General features: G+C 46.1%; 1 protein-coding gene across 2 annotated transcripts in view; it reads left to right on the forward strand.

Annotated features, from left to right (window-relative positions):
* Nucleotides 1–17,683, forward strand: part of PSMD9 (proteasome 26S subunit, non-ATPase 9) — a 47,619-nt gene that overhangs the window by 4,096 nt on the left and 25,840 nt on the right. The window contains exon 2 of one of the 2 annotated variants that reach the window (XM_045777597.2): nt 12,091–12,278. The exons of the other annotated variant lie outside the window; for it this stretch is intronic. The gene's annotated coding sequence lies outside the window, so the exon portion shown is untranslated. The remainder of the gene's footprint in view (nt 1–12,090; nt 12,279–17,683) is intronic. 2 annotated transcript variants of the gene reach the window in all.

Raw genomic sequence — 17,683 nt, forward strand, 5'->3', positions numbered from 1 at the left:
TCATTATTCCATCATACACATATACCACATTTTACTTACCTGTTACTATCAGTTCCTGGGTGGTTATCCATTCCACTCTTTGGCTATTGTGAATAATGCTGCCATGGATGTTTATGTACAAGTCTTCGTGTGGGCGTATGTTCTCATTTCCCTTGGGTAGACACCTGGGAGTGGAACTGCTGGGTCAGATGATAACTCTCTTTAACATTTAGAGGCACTGCCAAACTGTTCCACAGTGGCTCTGCCATTTACATCTCTACCAGAAAAGCAGGAGGGTTGCAGTTTTCCCCCCATCCTCACCAACAGTTGTTGGCTGCCATTTTGATTCAGGCCATTCCATCTCTCCTGGAATTGACACTTCATTGTGGTTTCGATTTGCATTTCCCTAACGGCTAATGACATTTTTATGTGCTTATTGCCAACTTGCATATCTTCTTTGGAGAAATCTCTATGCATATCCTTTGCCTATTTTTAAACTGTATTACTTACTTTTTATTCTTTTTTAAAAATTTTATTTAATTATTTGAGGGGGGGCACAAGTGGGGGGAGGGGCAGAGGCAGAGAGAGAGAGATAAGCAGACTCCCCACTGAGCAGGGAGCCCGACATGGGGCTTAATCCCAGGACCCTGAAATCATGACCTGAGCCAAAGGCAGACACTTAACCAACTGGGCCACCAGGCGCCCCTGTCTTTTTATTCTTGAGCTGTAGGAGTTACTCCTATATTCTGTGTTACTTTTGGGCTCTCTCTTAGCTTAAAGGATCCCTTTTAATATTTCTTATAGGGCTGGTTTGGTGATCACATATTCTTTTAGCTTCTGTTTGTCCTGGAAGCTTTTTATCTCTCCTTCTATTTTGAATGACACCCTAGCTGGATATAGTATTCTTGGCTGCATATTTTTCTCATTTAGCACTCTGAATATATCATGCCAGTCCTTTCTGGCCAGCCAGGTCTCTGTGGGTAGGTCTGCTGCCAGGCTAGTTTCTTTCTTTTCTTTTCTTTTTTTTTTTTTAAAGATTTTATTTATTTATTTGACAGAGCCAGAGCCAGTGAGAGAGGGAACACAAGCAGGGGGGTGGGAGAGGAAGAAGCAGGCTCCCAGCAGAGCAGGGAGCCCGATGCGGGGCTCGATCCCAGGACCCTGGGATCACACCCTGAGCCGAAGGCAGACGCTTAACGACTGAGCCACCCAGGAGCCCCCAGGCTAATGTTTCTACCCTTGTAGGTTACAGATCTCTTGTGCTGAGTTGCTTTCGGATTTTCTCTTTGTCTCTGAGATTTGCAAGTTTCTCTCTTATATGTCAGGGTGTTGACCATTTTTATTGATTTTGAGAGGGGTTCTCTGTACCTCCTGGACTTGGATGCCTGTTTCCTTCCCCAGATTAGGGAAGTTCTCCACTATAATTTGCTCCAATACACCTTCTGCCTCCCCCTCCTTTCCTCTTCTTCTGGGATCCCAATTATTCTAATATTGTTTCGCTTTAGAGTATTACTTATCTCTCGAATTCTCCCCTCGTGATCCAGTAATTATCTCTCTTTTTCTCAGGTTCTTTATTCTCTGTTGTTTGGTCTTCTATACCACTAATTCTCTCCTGTGCTTCATTTATCCTAGCAGTTAGAGCCTCCATTTTTTATTGCATTTCATTAGTAGCCTTTTTGGTTTTGACTTGATTAGATTTTAGATCTTTTATTTCTTCAGAAGGGGATTCTCTAGTGTCTTCTATGATTTTTTTCAAGCCCAGCTAGTTATCTTTGTAATTGTTATTCTGAACTCTAGTTCTGACATCTTATTTATGTCCATACTGATTAGGTCCCTGGCAGTCAGGGACTTTTCCATCTTGTCATTCTGTCCAGAGAAGAACAGATGAATGAGGGAACAAAATACTAAAATGACAAAAATGACCCCAGAGAAAAAGACACTAAACAAATCAGAAGACACCCAAAACCAATAAGTTGATTAATTAATTAAAATTAAAATTAAAAATTAAAAAACAAAAAGAAGAGAGAGAGAGTATAATCAGACAGGTGAACAGAATAGAGCAATACCCTGGATCCTGTGTGTATTTTGGCCTGTTTGTTAGAAAACTAGATCCCAAAGTTGTAAAGAAAGAAAAACTTATATATGTACAAAAATAAAATTAAATACATTGAAAGGATAGAATGTAACTGTAAAAATGAAAGAGACCAAAAAATAAAAGCGAAAAAAGAAGGAAAAAAGGAGGCATATAAACAGACAGTTGAACAGAACAGAGCGATACACTATATCTTTGAGTGTATTTTGGTCAGTTTGTTAGAAGAAACTACATCTCAAAATTGTTAAGAAAGAAAAAATATATATATACACAAAAACAAAATTAAATACATTGAAAGGATAGAATGTAACTGTAAAGATGAAAATTTAAAAAAACTTTAACGAAGAAGAAGGAGGAGGAGGAGAAGAAGAAGAAGAAAGGGAATACGATCAGACAGATGAAGAGAACAGAGCCAATACACAAGATTCTGGGTGTATTTTTGTCTGTTAGAATAAACTGCATCCCAAATTCGTAAAGAAAGAAAGAAAAAAATATATATATATGCACAAAAATGAAATTAAATACAATGAAGGGATAGAATATAACTGTAAAAATGAAAATTAAAAAAGATTTAAAAAATTGATAAAATAAGAAATTGGTTGAAAAAGGAAAGAGAAAAAAATTAAAATCAAAAGACTAAAGAATTACGGGGGAAAAACCCATGAGTTCCATATGCTATACTCCCGTAGCACTGGAGTTTTGCAGTTCTCTGACTGGTGAGCATGGTCTCGGAGGGACGTTCTTGCTCATCTCCTGGGGTAGGGCCTGTTCGGTTGATTCTCAAGTGTCTTTGTCTTTGGCAGAATTGCACCGCCCTTGCCAGGGAGGCAGGCTAAGTAATCTCTGGTTTGCTCTCTGTGGCCCATGTTCCCTGAAGGATTTGTGCACAGCTTTAGAGGATGAGAATGACAATGGGGGCCTCCCAATCCCCCCCACACACCCAAGCGGAAAGCTGGGGGCCCCACTCCTCAGTGCGCCCTCAGGGAAAAGCAATCACTCCAGTCTCCCGGTGTCTGCACTCTGTGCTCACCCAGCCTGTGACTCAGCGCTTCTGTCTCATCCACATGACCCCGTTTCGGGTCTCCAGGTGCGCTCCCATGCTGCTCCTCCTGGGGGAAGAAGGGGGTCTCACGGGTTCTGACTGTGCCGCAGGTCATGGTTTATGGCATGGTCTGTCCACTCGTGGGTTCACTCTTTGCAGCTGCCTTCCCCGCTCCGATACCCGGGAACTCTGCTGCACTCAGACACCCCCGGTCTTCTTGTGCCCCCGAGATCCTGAGACCACGCTCTCCCAGCTAGGGTTCCGCCCTGATTAGCAGCCTGAGTGATGTCCCTCCCCCGAGCAGACTTCCAAAAGTTCCGATTTTGTGCTCCGCTGCTCTATCCCTTGCCAGTGTTGGCTGATGGAGGTTCCCTCCGCCCGCGGTCTATCCTCCCATATATCGCCTCGGATTCACTTCTCGGCACCTCCTACCTTGCAGAAAGTGATCGCTTTTCTATTCGTAGAGTTGTTGCTATTCTTTTCTTAGATCTCTGTTGAGTTCCCAGGTATTCAGAATGATTTGATAGCCATCTAGCTGAAATCCTGGGACTAGAAGAAACTAAGGTCTCCTACTTCTCCGCCGTCTTGGACTCTTCCCTCCAAAAGTTGTAATTTTGGTGAAGCCCAATTTGTCTACTTTTTGTTTGTCACCTGTGTATTTGGTGTATATCTTAGAAGAAAGACTGAATTTTTTAAAAAGATTTTATTTTTTTAAGTAATCTCTACACCCAAAATTGGGCTCAAACCCAGAACTCCAAGATCAAAGAGCCCCATACTCCACTGACTAAGCCAGCCAGGTGCCCTGAGAGACGGAGGTTTTTTCTTTTTTTTTAGGGAGAGAGAGAGGGATGGAATGGGAGGGACAGAGGGAAAGGGTGAGAGAGAATCCCAAGCAGGCTCCATGCCCAGCACAGAGCTCAATCTCACGGCCCTGGGATTATGACCTGAGCCAAAATCAAGAGTTGGATGCTTAACCGACTGAGCCACCCAGGCGCTTCCAGACTGAGTTTTTAACTTAAAAGATCTTTAGCTGAGGGAATGTGATCTGTCTCCAAGTTGTCACCTCTGAAGGCAGAGCACTTTTTGTTTCAAAAAGATGATAATAACAAAAACTCTGATTTTTTTTGGTTACTGACTTGTGTGCGAGGCACTGTACTAAGCATGTTACGTGCTGTGCTCTTTACTCGTTAAATCCCCAAACAATCCTCAGAAGTAGGTGCTATCATCATCCCCATTTTACAGATTGGAAAATAGAGGCTCAGAGAGGTGTCCAAGGACTCAGCTAAAAAGTGACAGAACTGAGAACTGAACCCAGGCCTGACTCTCTCCAAAGTCTACATGCTAGCTAATTCCAGCCATGCTGTTGTTGCTCAGATATTCTGGGAAATGCTTTGGGGATGACCTCTGAGCCCATTTTCAAGCAGCAGAACACCAGCCTCCTGCTTTTACTCACTAAGACTGTGGAGAAGTTCCTCTTCATTTGGCTTGTGAGAAGGGCAGGCGTGGCAGGGGCAGGGCGGGCCAAGGAGGGAGGTAGGAGCCCTGCAGACGGGCCCAGGAGCTCCCTGGACAGGCTAGAGAGGAGGAAAGCCTTTGTGCGGGCAGAGGTGGGTGATGTGTTACCGACTAGCTGAGCAGCCTTGGGTAAGTCACGTCTCCTGACCCCCAGTTTCTGTGGGGCGTCCTGACTGCATGGGGGCCAGTGGCGCGGGAGGTGAAGGAATTCACTCAAGGCAGAGCAAAGGAGGTAGCAGTTTACTGAATACACTGCAAGGAGGCAGCGGGCTGGACAGCAGGGGAGAGACTGTCCGCCATGAGGTGGTGGTGAGGTGGTGGTGAGGACGTATAGGAACGTATGGAATTTCCCCCTTTTCCGGTAGCTGTGCTGGGTTGAAAGTAGCCCAGTGGTTAGTTAAGGCCTATGGCTATTTCGAGGTGAGTTGCCTGATGAGCCCGCTTGCATTCAGCCCAGTGGTGTGGTCGCTGTGGAGCCCTGTGCCTTACCCACGTTTCCATCGCGCAAGCCTGTTGCCTAAAAGCAGCCCTGACATTCACCCCTGGCAGATGGACTATGACAAATCTTTGGCATTTGGGCGGAGGTCTTGTCTTCAGTAGCTTCTTCCTGCTGAATGAGGGGCATAGAGATGTCTCTGCCTATGGGTCAACGTTGGTCAGTGGGGCATGTATATGTAGGAATTATGAAAGGCAGAGGCAGCCAGATGCAAGCTAGACTGCACATATGAATTTCCCTGAGTAGAAAGGATCTTCTGTGGGCTTGAGGATCTGGCAATGAAGGAATCTCAGCCCCAGCAGAGACACATCAGGGGCAATAAGGTTATTATTATTCTGAGAAAGGGAAGCCTGAATAAAAGACCTCTGATAGTTGACCAAAATCCTTCCCCAGTCCAGGAGTTCAACCAGTCATTAAAGGAGAGGGGCGCCTGGGTGGCACAACGGTTAAGCGTCTGCCTTCGGCTCAGGGCGTAATCCCGGCGTTACAGGATCGAGCCCCACATCAGGCTCCTCTGCTATGAGCCTGCTTCTTCCTCTCCCACTCCCCCTGCTTGTGTTCCCTCTCTCACTGGCTGTCTCTATCTCTTCAAATAAATAAATAAAATCTTTAAAAAAAAAAAAAAAGGAGAGGGAGGGAGACTTTAAAGCACCGATGTGAGGAAGAACCCTGTCACATTTTTTTTTTTTGAAGATTTTATTTATTTATTTGACAGAGAGAGAGGGAGCGAGAGAGGGAACACAATCAGGGGGAGCAGGAGAGGGAGAAGCAGGATGGACATGTGAGCAGGGAGCCCGATGCAGGGCTTGATCCCAGGACCCCAGGATCATGACCTGAGCCGAAGGCAGCCGCTTGATGACTGAGCCACCCAGGCGCCCCGAACCCTGTCACATTTTGTGGTAATCTGGAGTATATGCATAACATTCTGTTTTAATAAAGCAGAGGTTCCTCCTTGAGCTGCAGTCAGGATATCAAGGGCCATTTGGTTTTGGAGGGCCACCTTTTGAATTTGTGGGTGACTGCGTGTTGGGCTTGATTGCAGGTGGCCGCTGTATGATGCTTGGCTAAAGCCTCTACGTGCAATTTTGTATCAACAGAGGCAGCTCCTAAGAGAAACACAGCCAAGGGATAAAACCGTCACGAAACCCTCTTTGTTTGGTGTCTAGCCTTCACAATGTCCTAATTAGGAAGAATTGCTGGCACGTGGGAGAAGTCTTGTCTGGGGGATAAGGGCGTCCCCAGGTGTGTCCTCTATCCAGTCCTAAGGAAAGCGGGGCCATCCATTATCTCGACAAGTCCACAGTTAACCGCATGGAGTGGGGTACACTCCCGCTTTTAAGGAGCGACTTTGTCATCCCAGCCACACAGAATTGGTCAAGGTGATAGTTGAGTTATACAGTTGTTGGGGGACTCCATCCGGTTTTCCTGCTGTTCAAATAATCATATGCCCATGGAGTCCTGTTATTATCTCCACAGAGTAACGAGCACGAAGATTGTCTATACGTGAGCTATCATGGCAATTTCTCTGAAGTTTCCCGCAAGTTGTCTAGCTTAGGCAAACGACAAACATTCAAAGACAATCAGAACTAGAATTGGACATCCGTAAAGTTGTGTTATTGGAACATACTTTTTCTCTAAATTCACCCTTATTTCCAGAGATAGTCAAATCAAGACTAATTCGTTTGTAAAACAAGTCTGGTTTGTAAGATTTAACAGACACGGCCTAATTATTTACATAAGTTCAGCAAGAATTGACCATATAGATCCTTTAAACTCTGCTTTGCTGGGGGTGCCTGGGAGGCTCAGTCGGTTAAGCATCTGCCTTTGGCTCAGGTCATGATCTCAGGGTCCTGGTATTAAGCCCCATATAACAGCCTTCCTGCTTGATGGGGAGTCTGCTTCTCCCTCTGCCCTCTGCCCTCTGTCCCCTTCCCCTGTTCGTGCTCTCTCTCTCTTCTCTCAAATAAATACATACAATCTTAAAACATATCTGCTTTGCTGGAACTTTTTGTAAGGAATTCTAGATTGAACTTTTAATAGCTTCTTGAGGCCAGAAGCCAGGCCACATAATCTGCCATCAGACCTGCCTGCAATACCTTTAGATTTGGGCAAATTCCTCTTCTCTGGGTCCCCAAAATGTCCTGAGGTTCCTGCACCTGCGAGGAAGGGATGTTCTTTACTCATCTGGTACAACTACTCGGAACTCTATAAAAAGGTATCCGGCCAGCATTTCCAAGGGCTTCACTAGCTCCATAAAATCAACCTTAGCTCCTTAGAGCTGTCTGGTCATATCTGAGTCTATGCTTGTCTGTCTCAAATAATGACATTTCAGTCAAAGCCTTGGTAAAATAACCAGTGTTTCCAATGGTGTCTTGCTACAAGGAGAACAGATCCTTGTTGAACTTATGCAAATAATTATAATTGCCATGGAGGAAAGAATACTCATTGAGAGTTTCTGAATTTTAGAGGGTTCGAATAGGGAGAAAAGTTAAATGTTTCAATTTGTTCACAAAGGGATATTTTATCATATTTCTGTATATCATGGATATCTTAAGAGACAGTTTCCTTAATCTGGAAGAGCAAACATGAGGGAACCAGCGATGGTTCAAACAGGAGTCATAAAAACTATAATCATCTTCTTTAATTCATTCAGTCCTACATTATTAATTTTTGTCCTGTTTGAATGAAGCTTTCCCATTAGTTCTGGAAATTCTTACCCAGTTCAGTTTTATGATCTTAAAGATATCAAATATCTATATTTGTCTTAAAAAAAAAAAAAGTCCTTGTCATGAATCTCCTTGAAGACAAAACTCATTTTGCAAGAGCATCAGAACAATAACTATAAATGACCAAAAAACTCAGAAATGGACATGGTGAAAGATGTGATATGAGAGTTCATTATAATGCTGCTGACAAGGAAATCTGGTTATTTCTGTGACACCTGGCATTATAACGATTAGAATGACAACTGATGACCCAATACCAGAGCATATTAAAACCTTGGGGATTTTATGAAATTTCTAAAACAGTTACAGCATTTACCCATTCAGTACAACCTAAGGCCCTTGTATTATTTGACGGTGCTTCCCAGGTAACTTAACATACCAAATGAACAAGCCTAGTCAAAAAGACTTCATTTACAATTCAAATCTCAGGGACGTTTGTCAGAAACCTTGGAAAGTTTTAAGGCACATGTCTAAATAGGATTATAGATCATTATAAATTTGGAGAAGTTTTAACTTTAAGTAATCAAAGACCTGATAAAGACAAAACATAGAAACTTTCCTTTTCTGGATAAAGAAAAGAAAAAAAAGAACAACCTTTTTTACACTTTCTTATCAAGAGCAGACCCATAATCTAAGAAAACTTTGTCTTTTTAACAAAGGGTAAAGCAGAATTTCAGTCTTTCATCAGCATACTTTTTTTTTTTTTAAGATTTTATTTATTTACTTGACAGAGAGACAGCTAGCGAGAGAGGGAACACAGAGAGAGAGGCAGGGGGAGTGGGAGAGGAAGAAGCAGGCTCCCAGCGGAGGGACTCAATCCCAGAACGCCGGGATCACGCCCTGAGCCGAAGGCAGACACTTAATGACTGCGCTACCCAGGCGCCCCTATATCAGCATACTTTTAAAATCCACTCATTTCAATCTTAATCTGTCCTAACCACACATAAAATTCTTTTCTAAAGCTTTTCTTTCACAAAGCTGCTGCAACTTTCTTTTGCATTCAGATTTTGTCCTAAGCCTTTTAGGTCTAACAAACTGGTCTCAATTTAGGGCAAAGTTATTTTCTTTTTCCCTCAACAAAATGTATGCTCACTTATACCTTTCTTACATAAAGAGTTGCTTTCCTTATCATTTCCATCAGTCTTACTTATATTCAGCAGAATTTTAACTCTTAGAAACCTTGGTCTCCAATGAAAAGGAAGTAGTAACCAGTCGTGAACTGTCCATTACAGCAGGATTCTTTAGATCGGCAGATTTATAAATCCACTTCGTCATTTTTAGGAGCATGCATTTTCTTAGTAAAATGTCTCAGGAAGGCACAAAGCATGTTTTCGAACAGACCCAAGTATCTTTAGTTTCTCTGCAATAAGAAGCCAAAAGCAGGTAAACCTTATGTTTAGTAATTAATGTTTCCGTATTTTATCTTATTTGGAAGAGACTTAGATATCCAATGAATTCAACCCAGTTTATAATTTAACTTAGCAAAACTTCCAAGTTTCAGGTTACCAAGGATTTTGAAAGCTAACCTAACAATTACCCATGAGAACTTTATGAGACAGACAAAATTAACCATCATTTTTTAGTTTTTTTTAGTAATCTTGACATCCAAAGTGGGGCTCAAACTCACAACCCTGAGATCAAGAGTCACATGCTCTTCCAACTGAGCCAGCCAGGCACATCCCCCCACACCCCTACCCTGCATCTTTTTAAAAAAAGTTTGTTTATTTATAAAATGAACCATCATTTTTAGCTATCTTGTTACTGACAAATTGCAACAGAGATAACGTGAGTTTATCTGACTTTAGTAAACCTTGGTAGAATAAAAGTTTAATATTTAATGCTGATAACTCTAAAGACATTTCTATTTTAGTTACACCAACAAACTTAAATTAGCCTTATTACTGAATATGTTGCATCTGTGTCCACTAAAAGTCAATCAGTTTGTTCCCCATTGTCAGTTTCTTTTTTTTTTTTAAGATTTTATTTATTTATTCGACAGAGATAGAGACAGCCAGCGAGAGAGGGAACACAAGCAGGGGGAGTGGGAGAGGAAGAAGCAGGCTCATAGCGGAGGAGCCTGATGTGGGGCTTGATCCCATAACGCCGGGATCACGCCCTGAGCCGAAGGCAGACGCTTAACCGCTGTGCCACCCAGGCACCCCATCCCCATTGTCAGTTTCTACCTGGGGTACCTGTGGGAAAGTCTAAAGTGGGCGGTTTAAGTCCAGGGAAGCTGCTGGGCCTTCAGGGGGCAGGGAAAGACCATGGGATGGAATAAGAGGGATCATCGGGAACATCCTCAGGGCCAGATGAGCCATGAAATCCAGCAAGACACATTCTACAGTTTTTGTATGAGGTCAGGATTTGGGGAACAATGCCATGAAGGCTTGCACACGAGACCTCTGACCTTTTGAAGGAGTTCTGGTAAAAGAGGTCAAGCGGGAAAATGGTATTAGAAGAAAGGGTTCCGTAGAGAGGCCATACCTCTTGATCTGGGAGTTTGTACTGAGGCCAGGAAACATGACATAAAAAGATGAGACTTGGGGGTCCTCAGGCCTTTGGGGTCAAATTTGTTCCAGTTTTAAAAAATACAGCCCCAGGATGAATCTGAAGGAGTAGAGGGGATTTGTAAAGACTGGCTACAGATTACCAAAGGGGCGTCCCACCAAGTGGAATGGAGCTTGGACTAGTGGTTTTGATTTTAGGCAGGGCGTCCCACGCGATGGAAGAAAAAGAACTTTGCTGTGACTCCGGGCTGGATCCCTGAGGCAAACAGATTGTAACACTCCTACAGCTCCCTCAAGAACTTCCTTTAATGTTTTACCACTAGAGCTTTGCTATTGTCAGTGTTACTGCCCTCCCGTAACTGTAACCCACACCCCATAAGATATATGTTAGCAATCACTTTTCAAACATGTGGCCCACGGATACACATTTGAAGGGTCTCATGACTAATGTTTTACTAAACAATAAAAGCAACCTTATCTTAACAGTGGCTAGCCCTCCAAGGTCCTGGAGACCTTGCTTTTAACATGCATACATTCCTTAGAGACTTAGTTATTCTCTAACCCCCACTAACTAACAAGTTTCTATAATCGGTCACTCCTCACAATCCCAGTGAGGGTCTTTCTGCCCACGGGTCCTGTCCCTGTACAATAACAAAAGCACCTTTTTTGCAACAAAAACATCTGAAGAATTCTTTCTTGACCATTTGCTCCTGGCCCCACACTGCCACTGACCTGAAGAAGAACCAGATGTTAATATAGGGCAACTGACTCTACCAGGGTGTCCCACTGAGGGGAGGGTCATGGCAAATGGCCATAGCAATCCTTGTTGGGGCAACAGGGAAAGCTAGACACCTGGTGGCCAAACCAGCTCAGAAAAAGGAGGTGGGGGACTCGCCACTCAGATGGAGAGGAACGTGTTTTGCCTATAGATCAAGATGGCGGCTGGATCTGAGGGAATAAAGGGAAAGCGGGGGGTGCCTAAGAGAAGCAGGGCGGCTGAGAATCAGCGTCAGGAAAGGGTCCCAACTGAGTCTGTAACGTGTGCAGATTTGCCCTGGATGAGCTCCGCACGGACTGGGAGAGGAGAGGAAAGGGGTCCTTTGCTCTTACAGGCCTTCAGACCTTCAGATCACACCGGGGAGCCACCCTAGCCAGAGAATTTCAGTCGACTGAGGAATACTAGAATTAGGCCACGGAAGGGCCAGAGAGAGCAAAAGGAGAGGGAGGGAAGGATCCCTCTGAAGGGCAAGAGGGCACGTCCCTCACCCTTTCAGGCAAGGGCCATCCGAGGGGTTCCCCTTGAGACTTTGGATCCTCACCGAGGAGTAACCAGTTCTCCAAGCAACTGGAGAGGTCGTCAGTCGAAGGTCATCAGTTCTCCAAGGAATCCTAGAGTCCAGCCATCAAGGGAAAGTCCTGAGAAATTCCTAGAGAATCTGGGGAGAGTCCTAGGCCAGCAGGGACTCCTCCGAATGAGTCACCAAATATGGGGACTCCCGATTGGGTGGGGGCCAGCGGTGCAGGAGGCGGAAGAATTCGCTCAAGGCAGAGCAAAGGAGAGAAGTTTATTGAATACACTGCAAGGAGGCAGCGGGCAGGACAGCAAAGGAGAGGCACGGTCCGCCACGAGGGGATGGTGAGTGGCCACAGTTATAGGGTGGGGTGAGGATGTATGGGAAAGTATGGAATTGTCCCATTTTTTAAAAAAGATTTTTAATTTATTTATTTGACAGAGATAGCCAGCGAGAGAGGGAACACAAGCAGGGGGAGTGGGAGAGGAAGAAGCAGACTCCCAGCCGCGGAGCCCAATGTGGGACTCGATCCCGGAACACCAGGGTCACGCCCTGAGCCGAAGGCAGACACCTAACGACGCTACGCAGGCGTCCCGGAATTGTCCCATTTTTGGTAACTGTGCCTGGTTGTAAGTAGCCCAGTGGTTATTAAGGTCTATGACAGTTTCGAGGTGAGTCGCTTAATGAGTCTGCTTGCATTCTGCCCGGTGGCCACTCTGGGCCCTGTGCCTTGCTCACGTTTCCGTCGCACAAGCGTATTGCCTAAAAGTGGCTTCTCCAGGTTTCTCCTCTGTGAAATGAGAATTAAGATAGTACCTCCTTCATAGGGTTGTTATGAGGGTCATCTGAGCTGATGTGTGTAGAGTGCTTTGCTTGATACCTGGCCCATAGTAAGGCTCCGTTAATGGTTACTGATTATGTTGGTTATTATAAGGAATGTGGGAGGGTCTCGAATGTTAGATTAGGGTATTTGGGGTTTTATCTCTGAGGCTGTGGGGGGAGGGGGGCTTTGGGGAGTTTTATAGTTGCAACATCATCAGAACTTGAAAGGCTCCTCTCTTCAAGGTCAACATAGGGAAGAGGGCTGAGCAGAAAACCCAGCTGTTCATAGCTGCTGTGCTTGGACTGGATCGGCCCAGTGGCCTATTTGTGATTCTTTATTATATTCAGAGAACATAAATAAACGAAAAGGCTTTAGTTGCTTTTTAAAACTGGACCTAAAAACAGCCAAATGGTCCTGCGCTCTGCTTCCTAGAATCAACACAGCTACAGAGTCCCCAAAAGAGGGAATGAGGATTCAGAGGCACATGGATAGAACTTTTCCTTTCTACACCAGGCCCCACACCCCTGCCAACAAGGGCAGACAGCAGCTTGGGAGCAGGTGGGCGCTGGCCAGGGGGCTCGGCTGCTATCGGGGTAGCACAGTGGGGCGGGGGCAGCTAGGTGTGGCTAGTCTTTATCTCTTGGGGCACAGAGCCCACATGCCTGAGCTTTGGGGGGACAGGCAGCTGTATCGCCAGGCATCAGTGATGGCCTGGAGGGTCCAAGAGAGTTCTTGGCATGGGGTACAGGATCCCTGGACTCTGGAGACCATGAACTCAGGTTACTCCCAGATCCTCTCTGAGTCTCGGTGTTCCAAACAGTGCAAGCAATGTGGGATGAAGGGTGTCTTCTGGGCTTAGCTCTGGGACCACCGAGGAATATCCTGGGTATTTGCTGCCAGCGTCCATTCCTACTCTGTAGCTGCAGCATTTCACTTTTCCTTTCAGGAATCATCTCGTTCCCTTCCTGTCCCTCTGATTTGGGGACAGCCGGTGAGAATCCCTGTGACTGCTTCAGGGATGTGAGCCTGACCAGAGCTGGCCACTGTGGATTTGCCCTGGGAGTTTTCCTTAAAGAAGAGCCCCTCTCTGAGCTCTGTATTTGTTAAACTTACAGAATGGTGCTTTGCGGGCCATCTGCCTCCTCGGAGGGAAAACATGCCTGTGTATAAAGTCAGCCCAGGGAAAGCAGGGGAGGGAAAGAAATAGGCAGAGTCCTAATATCTGAGCACCTTGTTCCAGGCATGCTCCTGGGTGAGCCAGAATCTTCCCTCTTTTGCTTCAGCTAGTTTGAGTTGCATTTCTGGCCTTTACAAACCACTAATCCTGACAAACCCTAGAACTATCATAATAACAGCAGCAAGAACACTATCTATCTATGAGCACTTACCCAACTCACATACCAAGACGGTGGGGAGTGGGAACTGTCTGCTCCAGCAACCGGCATTGATATTGTTTCGAGTTTCTGGCACAAAATGATAAAATAAAGTTGACAGACTTTAGCAGTCGTTATTATTTTTTAAAAATTCTCTACAGACAGTGCACCCCTGTGGTAGGCACACACATGTGCTGTTCTATCTCCCTTCGAGGAAGTAACTGCGGCCACGTGCAGGGTACCCGTCAGCCATGCAGGAGCCATGAGTGCGGCTGCCATCCTCAAGTCTCGGCCGACAGTTTCTCTGGGCTCCTTTCCAACTTGATCCCCCAACAGAAGTTGAGAATGTCTGTTTGGTAAAGACTCAGAACTCCTTTCGGTGCAGATCACCGGATGTGAGAGACCTATGGGAAACTGAGCAGCAATAGGGGGGCTTGACCAAGACTACCCTTGGATACCCGAAGGCTCTTGGAGGGACCTGGCTCCTTACTTGCCCATCCGGGTATCCAAAGAGGAAACCCTCTACAACTATTTTCTCAGCTGATTCCTCCCCCAGGAGAACGAGTAGGAAAGCCCAGGATGGTCCCCTGGACATTCTCTTTCGAGTGGTCCGGGTGGCCTCTGAGGGACCTCACTCACAGTTTCCTGTTCTGGTGAGGAACAGTCTCGTTTTTCTGACCCCTCCTATCCTGGGCATTACTGGATGCACCACCTGTGTGAAGGAATGGCCAAGCAGGGCAAAAGAACTAAGATCTAAGTGATCTAAGCACAAAAAGTGCCAACTTTTTGGTTCCATCAGGGCTTATCCCAGGTGGATTTCCCCTCCCTGGGTGCCCCATTTTGTCCCCCCATGTGGCTGTGCCAGACAGAACAACTCTACTAAGTCTAGTGTATCCACGACTCCACTAAAAGGAGTCTAGTGTAGCCTCAGAGGGAGTCTTAAGGGTGGGGAACGCAGGGTCGCTCTCGGGAGGTAGGGCCAAGCCTGGGTAAGCGCGACTCCTCCCAGCACCTCGCAGAGAGGACAGGGGCTCTGGCTGTCAGTCTCATGGGTCGCTAGGGCCACACATCCGGAAAAGAGGAGGAGGAACTGAGGTGAGGGACACCTTTTCCCCTCTTCCCAAGTCTCCCTGATCAACTATAAGAAATTGAGGTAAAGGACACCTTTTCGTTTCTTCTTGTAGGTGGGTAATTCCCTGATCAAGACCCTTACTCCTTTAGAGTCCCTTCCTGGCATTATAGGCTATAGGAAAAGTATCAGCCCCGTAAATCACTCAATATCCTTTACTCGGATGCCTTCCTGGACGAAGGCAACTCATTTTCTTTTGTTCTGGGGCATGACCACAATATAAGTTGGAGGATGAGACATGGCCACCTGAGGGACTTCACCTTCCCGGTTTTAACTGGAAAAAATATGACTCATTTTCTTTTGGATTGATCCCAGCCTCCTGGCTGCTTTGATCCGGACCCTCCCCCCACCCCCGTTCCGGGAGAAACAAAGGAACACCACATCCACATAAAAGTTGATAGGCAAATGGGGTCCGCAGGGGAATCTCCACCCCTGGCTCCAACCTTCCTAGGTAAGATCAGGTCCCCGAACCTGGTCCGCCCTATCTTCGAACCCCTGCTGGTGCTCAAGGGCTTTACCCTCTGCAAGAGCCGGTGGTATTCCAAGGGGACCGCAGTGAGGGACCACTACAAGACCTGAGATGAAGGGGGACCTCAGAGTTTTCCAAACCTGGATATAATGCTTCTGTTAAATCAGACCCTCTCTGAAGCAGAAAAATGTGGGGTTCTGGCCACCGCTGAAAGATACGGGATCAAGGGATGGGTGAGCCCATGGGTGGCTTCCGTTTCCAACTGGAGCCCCAGCTGTATCTCCTCAAGACCCCAACTGGGGATCCTCTCAAGATCCCAAGTAGGATCCTAACGATCCCTTTGGAAATTTGTATCACCAGCACTTCCAAGCCCGTATCACAGAGGGATTGAGTGGTATATGGGGGTTTCTCCCTCATTTGTTTCCCGGGTTAATGGCTGTCATTGGAGCCTGCCCTGGTTAGTCAGCCTCAGGACGGAGACTTCAAGGAATATTCCCAAGCAGCTGCCAAAACTCCCTTTGTTTCGGGGAAACTCCCTGTCTTCTCTGGCCTGGCATGGACTGCATATTTCCACTTTGGTGGAAAAAAAAAATCATGGCATCTACTCATCTGTCCGAGCTGATGAGGTTTAGAACCAGGAATGATTCTATCTCAGTTGGCTGAAGGTCAAAAAAAGCTCTCGTTAAAATGGCGGTTAATCTTGTCTGTCTCAAAAGTTTTCATGGATAATTGTTAAGAAAGTTTTGTTTGGGTGATAAATGGGATGACATCTAGATCTTTTCCAAATAGGATAAAGTGCTAACGCATTGATAAAGGATATTTGGGTCTTTTGGAAAAAAAAAATGGTGGGATTTAATCTTGTCTGTCTGTCTCAAAGTTTTCATGGGCAATTGTTAAGGTCGCTTTCAGAGTCTCTGGTAAAGGGTATCTGGGTCTGTTGGTAAATAAACTGTCCACCCAAACTCAGGAAGAAAACCCAACAATTTTCTTAGATTGAGAGAGGCTCTCATTAAATACACAGCTGTCTCCCCCACCCGGTTGTCCCGAGGCTGAGATCATTCTTACTTGGGAGAAAAAAACTGCAAAAGTTGGCTGTTGGCCCTGAGGGGACCCTAGGAGAGCTTTAATGGGCTGCCCGTGGGTCTTTTACAGTCAGAACCAAGAGGAGAGTGAGGAAGAGAAGCTCAAGAGGAAGTCTGAGGCTTTGGTTGTGGCCTTGTATGCCATTGCCAGCGCGGCCTCCCCAGGCTCTGGCACCAAATGCCATCTCTGTGGCCACCAGGACATTAGAAGTGTGAATGCCCCTGTTGGCAAAAACCAAGGCCCTGTAACCCTTGTCCCACTTGTGGCGGTGGACACTGGAAATCTGAATGTCCTCGGGGACCTCAATCTGCGAGGGCTCGGGGGCCAGTGCCCCTGATTGGAACTTTTGGGGCCTGGGGCTCTCCATGGTGGCTTCTCCGAAATAGCTCACCAGAGGGAACCCAGAGCCTCAGGTAATTTTGGAAACAGAAAGAAAACCAGTCAATTTTCTTCCTGATATTGGAGCCACCTTTTCTGTTCAACTCTTTGCCCCAGGCCAACTGTTCAACGGCAGTGTCGACATTAGGGTGTCACTGGGTGACCCGTAAGCCAAATTTTCTTCTCGCTTTCTGGGATGTACCTGGGGAGATCAAATTTCTCTCACTCTTAATGCCTGGGAGCCCGGCACTTCTCTTAATTCCCAGGTCTGGGCCACTCAGGCTGAAGTGGGTCGGGTCTTAACAGCAGTGACCGTTCCCATACAGCTTAAGGACCCCACAACTCTCCCTTGCCAGAAAGGTTTTTTGGGCATAGCAGGACACTGTCGCTCATGGATACCAGGATATGGAGAAATAGGACACCCCCACTATTGGCCGATCAAGGACACACAGACAGCTGGTATCCATCTATTAGCGTGGGATCCAGAGTCAGAAAAAGCTTTTAAAAATCTCAAGAGGGCCTTGCTCAGTGCCCCAGCTTTAAGTCTTCCTACCGGGAAGACTTACAACTCGGATGTGACAGAAAGAAAGGGAATGGACTTGAGTGTCCTAACCCAGGCCCAGGGGCCAGCTCAGCAGCCAGTAGGAAGCTACAAAACTAATTTTGGGACAGGATCTTATTGTCTACACCCCTCATAATATTCAAGGCGTCCTATCAACTGATAGCAGCCACTCGCTCACGGACAGCTGCCTTCTGCGGTACCGGGCCCTCTTCCTGGA

The sequence above is a fragment of the Ursus americanus genome, chromosome 30 (assembly GCF_024610735.1).
Source record: "Ursus americanus isolate L20-20 chromosome 30, mUrsAme1.1.p, whole genome shotgun sequence".
Classification (NCBI taxonomy): domain Eukaryota; kingdom Metazoa; phylum Chordata; class Mammalia; order Carnivora; family Ursidae; genus Ursus; species Ursus americanus.